Here is a 13,447-nt window from a genome sequence, read left to right as displayed (position 1 = left end):
ATTTCAAAAGTAACACAAATACCAAACTAGAAAGGGCTTGATTTAGGAACAAAACTCAGGCTGTGGTGGTGAAAAAATGGGGTGGGAGGCAGAACCTTAGCTATGGGGCAACAGCCATTGCTCTTTCAGTTTAGCTTAACTAGCAAAAGGCGGCCTTGTTATGTAAATAAAGCCCATTAGGTAGTCAAAATAAAAAATATTTCCTTGGGCGGGTGAGTGCAGTGGCTCATGCCTGTAATCCCAGCACTTTGGGAGGCTGAGGCAGGTAGATCACCTGAAGTCAGGAGGTTGAGACCAGCCTGGCCAACATGGGGAAACCCCATATCTACTAAAGATACAAAATAAGCCAGGCATGGTGATGTTTGCCTGTAATCCCGGCTACCCGGGAGGCTGAGGCAGGAGAATTGCTGGAACCTGGGAGGCGGAGGTTGCAGTGAGCTAAGATTGTGCCACTGCACTCCAACCTGGGGCACAGAGCGAGACTCCGTCTCAAATAAATAAATAAATAATTCCTTTTTTTTCCCTTTTGCTGCCCGGATTTTCTTTTTCCCCTCTTTTTTCTTTCAGTTGCGGGAATTTAGCCAATTCAGAGTCCTTGAGGCCTTGTTTCACATAATTTGGAACTTCCCTTCAAATTTAATCAAGTCAGATAGAGTTGGTCAAACCCAATGGGAAAAAGATCAGAACAAAAACAAAAACATACAATACACAACAAACAACAATTACGCAATAGGATTACTAAGCACTTTAATGGTAAGGAGAAATTAAGACTAACTGGTTATTAATCTTTGCTTTAGCCAAGAGAAAACTCCAACTCAGCTACTTACCTAGGAATGGGTCTCAGGCTGCTACCATCCTAGAAGCAGGAAAAAACTCAAACTTGCCTTCCCTGTTGGAAGGGAGCTGAAACTCCAAAAAGCAATTACCTGTCTTTCATCATGGAAGAAGGAAAACTTGCCTTCCTTGTTGTAAGCAAATGAAACTCCAAAAAAGCAGTTGTACAGCAAAATAAACTTTAGATCTTGACCAAATTCTGGTAGATCAGGGATTCTCTTGTGGGGGCGGGGGCTGCAAGGCCTCAGCAAATTATCCTGTTGGTTTGAGCTATCATGATAGCTGAAGCTGGCACCAAGCACATATAGATTTGTCAAAGATCAGGGGCCCCTCTACTCAGAATACCTTTGTGGCTACCAGTTTGTGTATCCAAAATATCTGAGACAGGTCTCAGTCAATTTAGAAAGTTTACTTTACCAAAGTTAAGGACACACTCATGACACAGCCTCAGGAGGTCTTGAAGACATGTTCCCAAGGGGGTCCAGGCGTAGCTTGGTTTTATACATTTTTTTTATTATTATACTTTAAGTTCTAGGGTACATGCACACAACGTGCAGGTTTGTTACATATGTATACATGTGCCGAGTTGGTTTGCTGCACCCATAAACTCATCATTTATATTAGGTGTTTCTCCTAATGCTATCCCTCCAACAGCCCCCCCACCCAACAGGCCCTGGTGTGTGATGTTCCCTGCCCTGTGTCCAAGTGTTCTCATTGTTCAGTTCCCACCTATGAGTGAGAACATGCGGTGTTTGGTTTTCTGTCCTTGCAATAGTTTGCTCAGAATGATGGTTTCCAGCTTCATCCATGTTGCTACAAAGGACATGAACTCATCCTTTTTTATGACTGCATAGTATTCCATGGTGTATATGTGCCACCTTTTCTTAATCCAGTCTATCATTGATGGACATTTGGGTTGGCTCCAAGTCTTTGCTATTGTGAATAGTGCTGCAATAAACATACATGTTCATGTGTCTTTATAGTAGCATGATTTATAATCCTTTGGGTACGTACCCAGTAATGGGATTACTGAGTCAAATGGTATTTCTAGTTCTAGATCCTTGAGGAATTGCCACACTGTCTTCCACAATGGTTGAACCAGTTTACACTCCTACCAATGGTGTAAAAGTGTTCCTATTTCTCCACATCCTCTCCAGCACTTCTTGTTTCCTGACTTTTTAATGATTGCCATTCTAACTGGTGTGAGATGATATCTCATTGTGGTTTTGATTTGCATTTCTCTGATGGCCAGTGATGATGAACATTTTTTCATATGTCTGTTGGCTGCATAAATGTCTTCTTTTGAGAAGTGTCTGTTCATATCCTTTGCCCACGTTTTGATGGGGTTGTTTGATTTTTTCTTGTAAATTTGTTTGAGTTCTTTGTAGATTCTGGATATTAGCCCTTTGTCAGATGGGTAGATTGCAAAAATTTTCTCCCATTCTGTAGGTTGCCTGTTCACTCTGATGGTAGTTTCTTTTGCTGTGCAGAAGCTCTTTAGTTTAATTAGATCCCATTTGTCAGTTTTGGCTTTTGTTGCCATTGCTTTTGGTGTTTTAGTCATGAAGTCCTTGCCCATGCCTATGTCCTGAATGGTATTGTCTAGGTTTTCTTCTAGGGTTTTTATGATTTTAGGTCTAACATTTAAGTCTTTAATCCATCTTGAATTGATTTTTGTATAAGGTGTAAGGAAGAGATCCAGTTTCAGCTTTCTACATATGGCTAGCCAGTTTTCCCAGCACCATTTATTAAATAGGCAATCCTTTCCCCATTGCTTTTTTTGTCAGGGTTGTCTAAGATCAGATAGTTGTAGATGTGTGGTGTTATTTCTGAGGGCTCTGTTCTGTTCCATTGGTCTATATCTCTGTTTTGGTACCAGTACCATGCTGTTTTGGTTACTGTAGCCTTGTAGTATAGTTTGAAGTCAGGTAGTGTGATGCCTCCAGCTTTGTTCTTTTTGCTTAGGATTGTCTTGGCAATGCAGGCCCTTTTTGGTTCCATATGAAGTTTAAAGTAGTTTTTTCCAATTCTGTGATGAAAGTCATTGTTAGCTTGATGGGGATACTCTTGAATCTATAAATTACCTTGGGCAGTATGGCCATTTTCACAATATTGATTCTTCCTATCCATGAGCATGGAATGTTCTTCCATTTGTTTGTGTCCTCTTTTATTTGTTGAACAGTGGTTTGTAATTCTCCTTGAAGAGGTCCTTCACATCCCTTCTGAGTTGGATTCCTAGGTATTTTATTCTCTTTGAAGCAATTGTGAATGGGAATTCACTCATGATTTGGCTCTCTGTTTGTCTCTTATTGGTGTATAAGAATCCTTGTGATTTCTGCACACTGATTTTGTATCCTGAGACTTTGCTGAAGTTGCTTATCATCTTAAGGAGATTTTGGGCTGAGACGATGGGGTTTTCTAAATATGCAATCATGTCATCTGCAAACAGGGACAATCTGACTTCCTCTTTTCCTAATTGAATACCCTTTATTTCTTTCTCCTGCCTGATTACCCTGGCCAGAACTTCCAACACTATGTTGAATAGGAGTGGTGAGAGAGGGCATCCCTGTCTTGTCCCAGTTTTCAAAGGGAATGCTTCCAGTTTTTGCCCATTCAGTATGGTACTGGATATAGGTTTGTCATAAACAACTCTTATTATTTTGAGATACCTTCCATCAATACCTAATTCATTGAGAGTTTTTAGCATGAAGCGTTGTTGAATTTTGTCGAAGGCCTTTTCTGCATCTATTGAGATAATCATGTGGTTTTTGTCTTTGGTTCTGTTTATGTGATGGATTATGTTTATTGATTTGCATATGTTGAACCAGCCTTGCATCCCAGGGATGAAGCCAACTTGATCTTGGTGAATAAGCTTTTTGATGTGTTGCTGGATTCAGTTTGCCAGTATTTTTTTGAGGATTTTTGCATCAATGTTCATCAGGGATATTGGTGTAAAATTCTCTTTTTTGTTGGGTCTCTGCCAGGGTTTGGTATCAGGATGATGCTGGCCTCATAATTAGGGAGACATGAGACATCAATCAATATGTATAAGGTGTACATTTGTTCCACCCAGAAAGGCAGTAAAACTGGAGGCGAGGGAGGGGGCCTCCAGGTCATAGTTAGATATAAGAGGCAAACAGTTGCATTCTTTTTAGTCTCTGATTAGCTTTTCACTGAATACACACTTTACATGTGCAAGGAGTGTAGAGGAATAGTCATTTGTGCCTTAGTCTGGCTTAGTGAAACAATAGGGCAGATGAAGCAAGCAGATACGCATTTGTCTTACATGAGCAGAGGGATGACTTTGAGTTTTGTCTGTCTTTTGTGCACAAGGAATTTCCTTGTGGGCAAACTGTGAGGAAGGTATGTAACTTTTTTTATTTTTGTAGTTATCTTATTTAGGGATTGAATAGAAGGCAGGTTGCCTAACGCAGTTCTCAATTTGACTTTGCCCTTTGGCTTAGTGATTTTGAGGAAAAAAAGATTTATTTTCCTTTCACAGCTCAAAGCTTTATTCATATCCCCATCCCACCTTATATAACTTCATCCTTTTAGTTCAAGAATTGCATTGTGTTATATGCAGAACTCAGCTTCTGTCTACAGACAGACCTAGGTTCTACTTCCCATTGAGCCACAGAAAAGATAGGATGTCAAGTCATTTAATGATTGTAAGATTACTTTTCTTTATCAGCAGAATGCTAATACTATAGTCTGTTCAGGGTTGCCTGAGGAATGCATATCTAATATATATGAAGAGCTAAGCACAATACCTGTCATATAGCAGATGCTCATGTTGGGGCATTTCTCTGCCTTCCTTCTCTTCTGCTAAATCCACTTCTGAGCCATGAGTGCAAATACATGACAAAAAATCGGTTCAGAAATGTGAAAGAGGTCCCAGCTCAAAAAGCCTGAAAACACAGAGGATCTTTTAGAATTTTGCCAAGGGGCTACCCAGAATCTGGACTTTAATCCCTTTATTCCCCAACTCTCAAGTCCCTGCACAATTGGATTTTGCCTACTTAGTGTTTTCTATGTAGACAGCACTTTACTTTATTACTAAAGCATCACTTGTTCTCTTTTTGTATGTTGGGATAAACTTTTGTTTTAATCCTGTAAGTGGAGCATCTAAACTTTTTCTTGTGATTAGAAATGAATACGTTTTTTCTGCCTGTCGAAGCCAATCAGTAAGAAAACATACCTTGGAGCAGCATTGTTCTAGGATTTATTCTATATAGCTGTGAGAATCAGATTTCTAGAAGGTCTGTAACCCTCTAACCATTGCCCCAAAAAGAGAAAAGAGAAAGAAAGAGAGAGAGAGAGGAAAAAGAAAGGAAGGGAGGGAGGAAGGAAGGAAGGAAGGAAGGAAGGAAGGAAGGAAGGAAGGAAGGAAGGAGAAGAAAAAAAAAGCTGGTGGCTTCAAAGAACCCTTCAGAGAAAATAGTTATCAGGCTAGAGTGGGCAAGCTTCTTCTGGATAGATGAAGTCCAGGACCATTCTGAGAGTCCAGCAGGTTCCTTCTCCAAAGGAGCACAGACCAGCTACTTGAGGTATCACTTTTAAAAATATATTTAATGTTAATAAATACTAAATGTTTTCTGTGAGCCAGGCATTGTTCTAAGTTCTTTATATATCTCATCACATATATTCCTCCCAACAATTCTATGAGATTTGTTTTACTAGGCCCATTTTACATATGAGAAAAGTAAGACACAAGGAGTTTAGGTAACTTGCTCAGGGTCACACAGTTAGGTAATGGAAGGGAACTGGTAATTTGAAATCAGGTCTGACCTGAAACCAGGACAGACTTAAAGTCTGTACTTTTAAGTACTATTCTCTACTGCCACCAATACATTCCTCTACAAACTTGTGAATCTTCGTGCCCTATCCCTAAATTTGCAAATATCTTTGAAATGTATATTACATGATCCTTATCAGTTACTGCCATCTCCATTTGTGAGTTTCAAATACTTTTTTCAATTCCTTTCTTCATTTGCTAAACATTTACTGAGCACTTACTTGGCACCAGGCATTCTAGGTATTTAGGGTATTAAAATAAAAATAAGATACATATACAGCTTTCTAAGAGAGGACAGTTTAGTCATCATGTGTCAAAGAATGAGTTTGATTTGTTGGGGGCAAGCAGGAATATATTGATAAGAAAGATTTTCTGTTTTTTCATCTATGTATCCCAACCCCTAGATCAGTGCTTGCCACAGAGTACATACTCTAATTAAATGAATAGATAAATGAAATGGGGCACTGAAGTAAAGGCTTATCACCTTTCTAGTTCTGCAAGAAGTCCTGATGACAGATGTCATGGGAAAGATTGTAAGGGCTTAGGCCCTTGAAGAAGTTCCAAGAAAGCAGTTTCCCCCACAGATCTTGAGACAAACAACAAACAGTGCCCTCTGAGCAGCCTGTACCTGGTACAGTGACAAATCAAAAAATGAAACAAGAAATGAAAGAAGTACATTCTGCCTGTCAAACATGTCTAAGACCCACATGGAGTTTAATTCACCACTCTTGGCTAAGCAGTGTGGTCAGTGGTGAAGTACCTGCTTAATTTCCTATGTAAGCAAAATGGTTGACCACATAAGATATAGTAGGACATACTATAAGAATGCCAATCTGCAATTGTGTCTGCTCAAAGATATGACCACTACCTTACCCCTTATTTAATCCCCAGAACTGATTGGCCTGCCACAGTGCTTGAAATTCCTACTCCTTTGCTTTAGTGCAGTGGTTAAAATTAAAAAAAAAAAAAAAACCCTATGGTCAACCAGATCTTAACAAGAGCTATAAATAAGAAACTACCTAGAAGTATGAGGCATTAGCCAAGCACATTTTGAATGAGTAAGGGAGAGAGTTAGCCCTGAATATACCTGAATATACTAAGACCAAGGTTAGGTATGACATCCCAGTAAGCTGGGTGAGAGCTTGACCTAACTAGCCTCAGACATCTCATGCATTTTGAATTCTCAAAAACACTTTGTTCAGAACCCTCCCAGGCTGTTTTTTCATTTTCTTTTTTTTTTTGAGACGGAGTCTTGCTTTGTTGCCCAGGCTGGAGTGCAGTGGCGGGATCTCAGCTCACTGCAAGCTCCGCCTCCCGGGTTCACGCCATTCTCCTGCCTCAGCCTCCCGAGTAGCTGGGACTACAGGCCCCCACCACCATGCCCGGCTAAGTTTTTGTATTTTTAGTAGAGACGAGGTTTCACCGTGTTAGCCAGGATGGTCTCGATCTCCTGACATTGTGATCCGCCTGCCTCGGCCTCCCAAAGTGCTGGGATTGCAGGCTTGAGCCACCGCACCCGGCCTGTTTTTTCATTTTTATTTTAATTCCATCTTCCACATACGAAGCCCTGGAGCATATATACAACTCACTGTTCACATGTCTTGGACAGTCCCAACAAGCTTGTTAAGATGGTATATCCAATAGCTGTTTATATAGAAAAAAATTTTCCACCATAAGAAAGTATACCAGGATTGTGTTAAGTGATAGGATGGATTCTGCCACTGAAGTCTGGGAGTACCAGTATCTCTGTGGAGTGGTACACACATACATCAGGATACTTCTTGGTTACTGACAAAGTGATTTATGAAAGAATATATATACATATACAGTCATGTGTTGCTTAACCACAGGAATACATTCTAAGAGACATGTTAGACAATTTTGTCATTTTTAGAACATCATATGGTGTACTTACAAAAACCTAGATGGTATAGGTATAGCCTTCTATACACCTGGGCTATATGGTATAGCCTATGGTTCTTAGGCTACAAACCTGTACAGCATATGACTGTACCTAATACTGTAGGCAACTGTAACACAATGGTAAATATTTTTATATCTAAATGTATCTAAACATAGAAAAGGTACAGTAAAAATATGGTATAAAGGATTTAAATAATGACACACCTGTATAGAGCACTTACCATGAATGACGCTTGCAGGACTGGAAAGTTGCTCTGGGTGAGTCAGAATGAGTGGTGAGTGAATGTGAAGGCCAATGACTTTACTGTACACTACCGTAGACTCTATAAACACTGTGCATACTTAGGCTGTATGAAATTTACTAAAAACATGTTTTTCTTCAATGAAAAATTAACCTTAGTTTACTATAACTTTTTTACTTGATAAAACTTTTATTTTCTTTAACTTTTTGGTCTTTTTGTAATAACACTTTTTTTAAAACACAAACACACTGTACAGCTGCACAATATATTTTCTTTATATTCTTACTCAATAAGTTTTTTTTCTATTTTTATTTTATTTTTTTACTTTATAAACTATGTTGTTAAAAACGAAGACACAAATACACACATTAGCTTAAGCCTGCACAGGGTCAGGATCATCAATATTACTGTCTTCCAGTGCTACATCTTCTCTCATTGGGTCTTCAGGGGCAACAACACACATAGAACTATTGTCTCCTATAACAATGCCTTCTTCTGGAATACCTCCTGAAGGACCTGCTGAAGATGCTTTATAGTTAAAGTTTTTAATAAGTAGGAACACACTCTAAAATAATGATAAAAATGTAGTAAACACATAAACCAATGACCTTGTAGTATCTTTTTTTAAATTTTATTTATTTATTTATTTATTTTTTGAGACAGAGTCTTGCTCTGTCGCCAGGCTGGAAAGCAGTGGCATGATCTTGACTCACTGCAGCCTCTGCTTCCTGGGTTCAAGAGATTCTCCTGCCTCAGGCTCCCAAGTAGCTGAGACTACAGCACGCCACCACACCCAGCTAATTTTTGTATTTTTAGTAGAGACGGGGTTTCACCATGTTGGCCAGGATGGTCTCGATCTCTTGACCTCATGATCTGCCTGCCTCGGTCTCCCAAAGTGCTAGGCTTACAGGCATGAGCCACCGCACCCCGCCGACCTTGTAATTGCTTATCATTATCGAGTATTATGTGGTATACATAATTGTATGTGCTATGCTATTATATGACTGTTAGTGCAGTAGGTTTGTTTATACTAGCATCATTGCAAACACATGGGCAGTGTGTTTGAACACTGGGACATTACATCAACTATGATGTCGTTAGGCAATAGGAATTTTTCAGCTCCATTATAATCCTATGGGACCACTGTCACACATGTGGTTCATACATACACTGGTTATTTGGTGCATGACTATATATGTACGAATGTGTGTGTGTGTGTGTGTGTGCACGTGTGTGTGTGTGTGTGTTCTCTTACAGAGATGAGGATGAGTATGAAGGCATCATTGAAACATAAGAAATATATAAATATTTCTGAGTCGCAAAGCATATACTTTCTTTCCCAAAATGAAGAAAATGGTTTTATGTATAAAAACGTAAATAGGTCATATGCAATTAAACTTCTGCTTAATAAGCCCATGTAAATTCTTAATAAGTCAGTGGACCCATGACGTTTTTTGAGCAATATACTTGGTCACAATCTATCTGCTGAAAGAGAGTTAAATCAACTGATGTAATCATATGCATTTGTCTTCTTATCATTTTGAATTATTGAAAATCATTGCCTTAAGAATAAAGATGCTATTTTTTGAACCCATTAACCATCCCTACTTCCCTTGCCAGCCTCCCCACTACCCTTCTTAGCCCCTGATAACCATCCTTCTACTCTCTGTGTACATGAGTTCAATTGTTTTGTGTTTTGATTTTTAGATCTCACAAATAGGTAAGAACATGTGGTGTTTGTCTTTCTGTTCCTGGTTTATTCCACTTAACATAATGATCTCCAGTTCCATACATGCTGTTGCAAATGACAGGATTTTTTTATGGTGGAATAGTACTCCATTGTGTAATTGGATTGTTTGTAACATAAAAGATAAATGCTTGAGGGGATGAACACCCTACTCGCCACGATGTGATTATTTTTCATTACATGCCTGTATCAAAACATCTCATGTACCCTCTAAGTATATACACCTACTATGTATTACTACCCACAAAAATTAAAATTAAAACATTTTTAGAAGATGCTGAGTAATATTAATACATTACATTTCTACAGTTTTTTATAGTTTAGTAAGCACATTGATGTATATTATCTCATATAATCCTGCTGAACTCCCTCTGAAATAGTTACTGTCCTATTTTACAGTTGAGGAAACTGAAAATCATAGTTAAGTGACTTGCTCATTGTTTGTTAAAGCAGGGCCATGCTTGAGCCCAGTTCTTCTGGCTATAATACAAAAGCTTTAGCCACTTTATTCTTGTTGTGGAAAACCTTTACTTTTGTCCATTGGTAACAATGATATTTCAAACACTTCGGTAAAATTCCATAAATACATTATGCCATGTAACATTTTCTTAAATAGCAAATCTAAGAAACTGCCTTCTGGAAAATATCATGAAGCAGTTATATATTTTCCTATATTGGAATGATTTGAAGAGCAAGGTCAAGAGAGAGTGAGCAGTTCATTTGGTTAATATGGTTGCTAAGGCAATAGGAGTCTTTCGCTTTTTATGTTTTTGAAAATCAAATGCTTGGAATGAACACCACAGTTAAACAGGTGCTGAATTGATGCCAAAAGCTAGTGTGTCTGAACATAGCATTTGTTTGAGTCTTTTTTTTTCTGAAGACAAAATGCCTTTTACAGAATCCTCAAATTAATTCAGCAGCCAAGTAGCATGAGAAATGTCATAATTTTGTAGGTAATTCGCCGGTAAAGGCACTGTATTATAGACCTAGGAAGATAGCATTACTGGAAAATCTCCAGTGGCATTCAGCAGAAAACTATTCCAAGAAACCTTGGGTTATTCTGTCCACCACAGTTTACCTCAGTTTCCCATCTGTACAATGATGGATGGACTTTGCTAAATAACATATAAAGAGCCATTATAACTCTGATATCCTGTAGTTCTTTGAAATTCAATCAACTGTCTTACTGAAGATATTTTTTCTTTGGTTCTAAAAAGTACCCAACATTTATGCCTATCAAAATTCAATCTGAAAATTCAGAAGAGGTGAAAGAATAGAGCTCTTTTTGACCAAGGCAGAGATGTCATTAACCTTGCATCAGTTCTGGTCCTTAAATTTAATTGGGAGCACCTGAACCTTAGATCAAGCCAGGCAGTCTACTCCTGACTCTTACTAACTCTGGGTAAAGCACCCTAGGCTTTCTTCTTTGATGTTAGTGAGCAAACAATTGGGCTCACTTAAGTATGGCTATTATAAAGGAGAATCAATGTATGTATGGGAAAAGGCTGAAGCCCTTCTATTGTAAAGGTGTTTTGAAAGTAACACACGGACACATAGAGGGGAACAACACACGTTGGGGCCTATTGAAGGTAGAGGGTGGGAGGACAGAGAGGATCAGGAAAAATAACTAATGGATACTAGTACTTTTATCACCTGAGTGACAAAATAATCTGTTCAACAAATCCCCCATGACACACATTTACCTATGTAACAAACCTGCAAATGTACCCCCTGAACTTAAAAGTTTTTTAAAAAAATGAGTACATTCTTATTACAACTAGATGACTATATGTAATATGTATTTCATAGTTGATAGCTCCTCATTGCTCTTGGAAAATAAGGCTTTTATTGGCTGAGTGAGGATATTTTTATTAGATGTCAGCTTCTACACAGAAGTGGTGTGGATTAATATTAAAGGATCCAAGTAATAATAGAAGCAAATCATACTTTTTCCACCTCACCTCCCTAGCTGCCTGATGCCTTGAAAAGTCATGCTTCTTTTAAAAATAGTAACGATAAAGAAACTGTTTTGTTCTGTAATCTCCTCAATTTTTATATCCCGGCCTTACACAATATTAGCATCATTGTGAATATTAAAGACTTGCTCTTCTTCTAAAAAACTTTGTATTTACTTTAGCTATATGATAATTGCTGCCATATTGAATAATTTTAATAAAGTGTTGTAATTTTTAAAAGGTTTACACCCAGAGTTTTCATATCTGTTAGCTAATATCTTATCAATTTATCCTTTGGGGTCCATATCTAACGTTCTGGTCATCAGTGGCGTATTTGTTGTTTGTGACTTTTATTGACACTATATGGTGGTCATTTGGTGTTAAAAATATGTGTAAAGGTAAATGTATCTTTTAAAACATCTTGTACTTTGGATCAGACTCAAAATAGCTTAAAGTAATCTTGCAAGTTCATTAGTTCCTTTCCCTTTAACTTTAAATCTTTTACAAAAAAAAGAGAAAAAAAACCTTTGACTCAAAGCATATGTAATGTTTAAGGATCATTCACACAGGTGAGCTGAATTGAGCTGATTAGTTGTTAAGTGCTTACAGCTGTTAGTTTTGACATTGAGGAAATTATAGAAGACCAGACACATTTCTCCACTTAACTTTAACTGGAGAAGATTTGAAGCAAGCATCCTAAAGGAAAATATAATTGTTATGAGAATTAGTTTTCTTAGATTTGCAAAGTAAAATAAAGAAAAAATGAAAAGTAAAAACACAAACTGCCAAAGACTTCTTCAATTAACGAATATAGCAGGAGAGTTTGAACAGCATCTTGTCTTGAAAGGAAGTTTATAGTGGGAAGTCATTCAAACATCTTAAAGTCAACTTAATGAAATGTAGAGTTCCTCTGTGGAATTGCTAACATTTTTCTCTCTCAAATTTTGATGACAGCTTGAAATTTAAAATATTTCATCGAAAGTTGAAATCTTGTGTATTCTATACAATGGATTGAGACCTCCTAAAAATGTCAGAGACAGACAGAATTATCTGTGTGGCAGATAGCCTAGAAAATGTCCTCAGTTTGGCAGGAGAATCGACTGAACCTGGGAGGCAGAGGTTGCAGTGAGCCAAGATCACGCCACTGCACTCCAGCCTGGGTGACAGAGCAAGACTCTGTTTCAAAAAAAAAAAAAAAAAAGTGCTCAATTTAATGTTAGGACCATAAAACATGTGTATAGCTAAGTTTAAAAGAAAAAATAAAAACAACCTTGGAATTTTTTTTGAATGGACAGTTTCATTGCCTAAAAGCAGCAACAAGCCTAGCAAAGTGAAATCTGTAGTTGCTTATTTCTCAAAATTGAATGTTATTATTTAATCCATCTTGAACACAATTGCCACATGAAATACCATTATTGTTGCAGTGTTCTCTTATGCAGACACTTCTAGTGGATCCCAATTGGGAGCCAGATTAAACCTCCGAGGCTTTTTCCAGTAGGCAAGCCCCTCAAAGATTCAATCTTAGCCCACCTATCACTATATTAGGACTTTGACAGCCATGGTCCAAACTAAGGGATTTGTCAGCAGCCATAGTTTAAGCAACTAAATTGAAAAGCCAATGTTACTGGCACACAATGGAGAAAGGCAAACACTACACATCTAAATAGACTGCATTTTAACCTGAAAAATTACAGAGTTAGAGACAATGGATAATTGAAAAAAACCGTGTTGATAAGCTTTAGTCCTGGGGACTTGCTGAACATTGGCAACCCCAGGGCATAGAGATTAATTGTGGGTGGAAAGGGTGAGAATCTTTACCTCAACAGAAGCAGGAGCAGAGTCACCTGGAGCATATCACCTTTCTGATCAAACTCAGCCCCTCTTTAGTCTATCCATTGTTCTTAGTACATTCTACTGTGTCTTTGTTCATGTGCTTCTCCAATTGTAGAGT

The sequence above is a fragment of the Pan paniscus genome, chromosome X (genome assembly GCF_029289425.2).
Source record: "Pan paniscus chromosome X, NHGRI_mPanPan1-v2.0_pri, whole genome shotgun sequence".
Taxonomy (NCBI): Eukaryota; Metazoa; Chordata; class Mammalia; order Primates; family Hominidae; genus Pan; species Pan paniscus.
The sequence above is the reverse complement of the archived record's forward strand: the minus strand, read 5'-3'. Positions refer to the sequence as shown.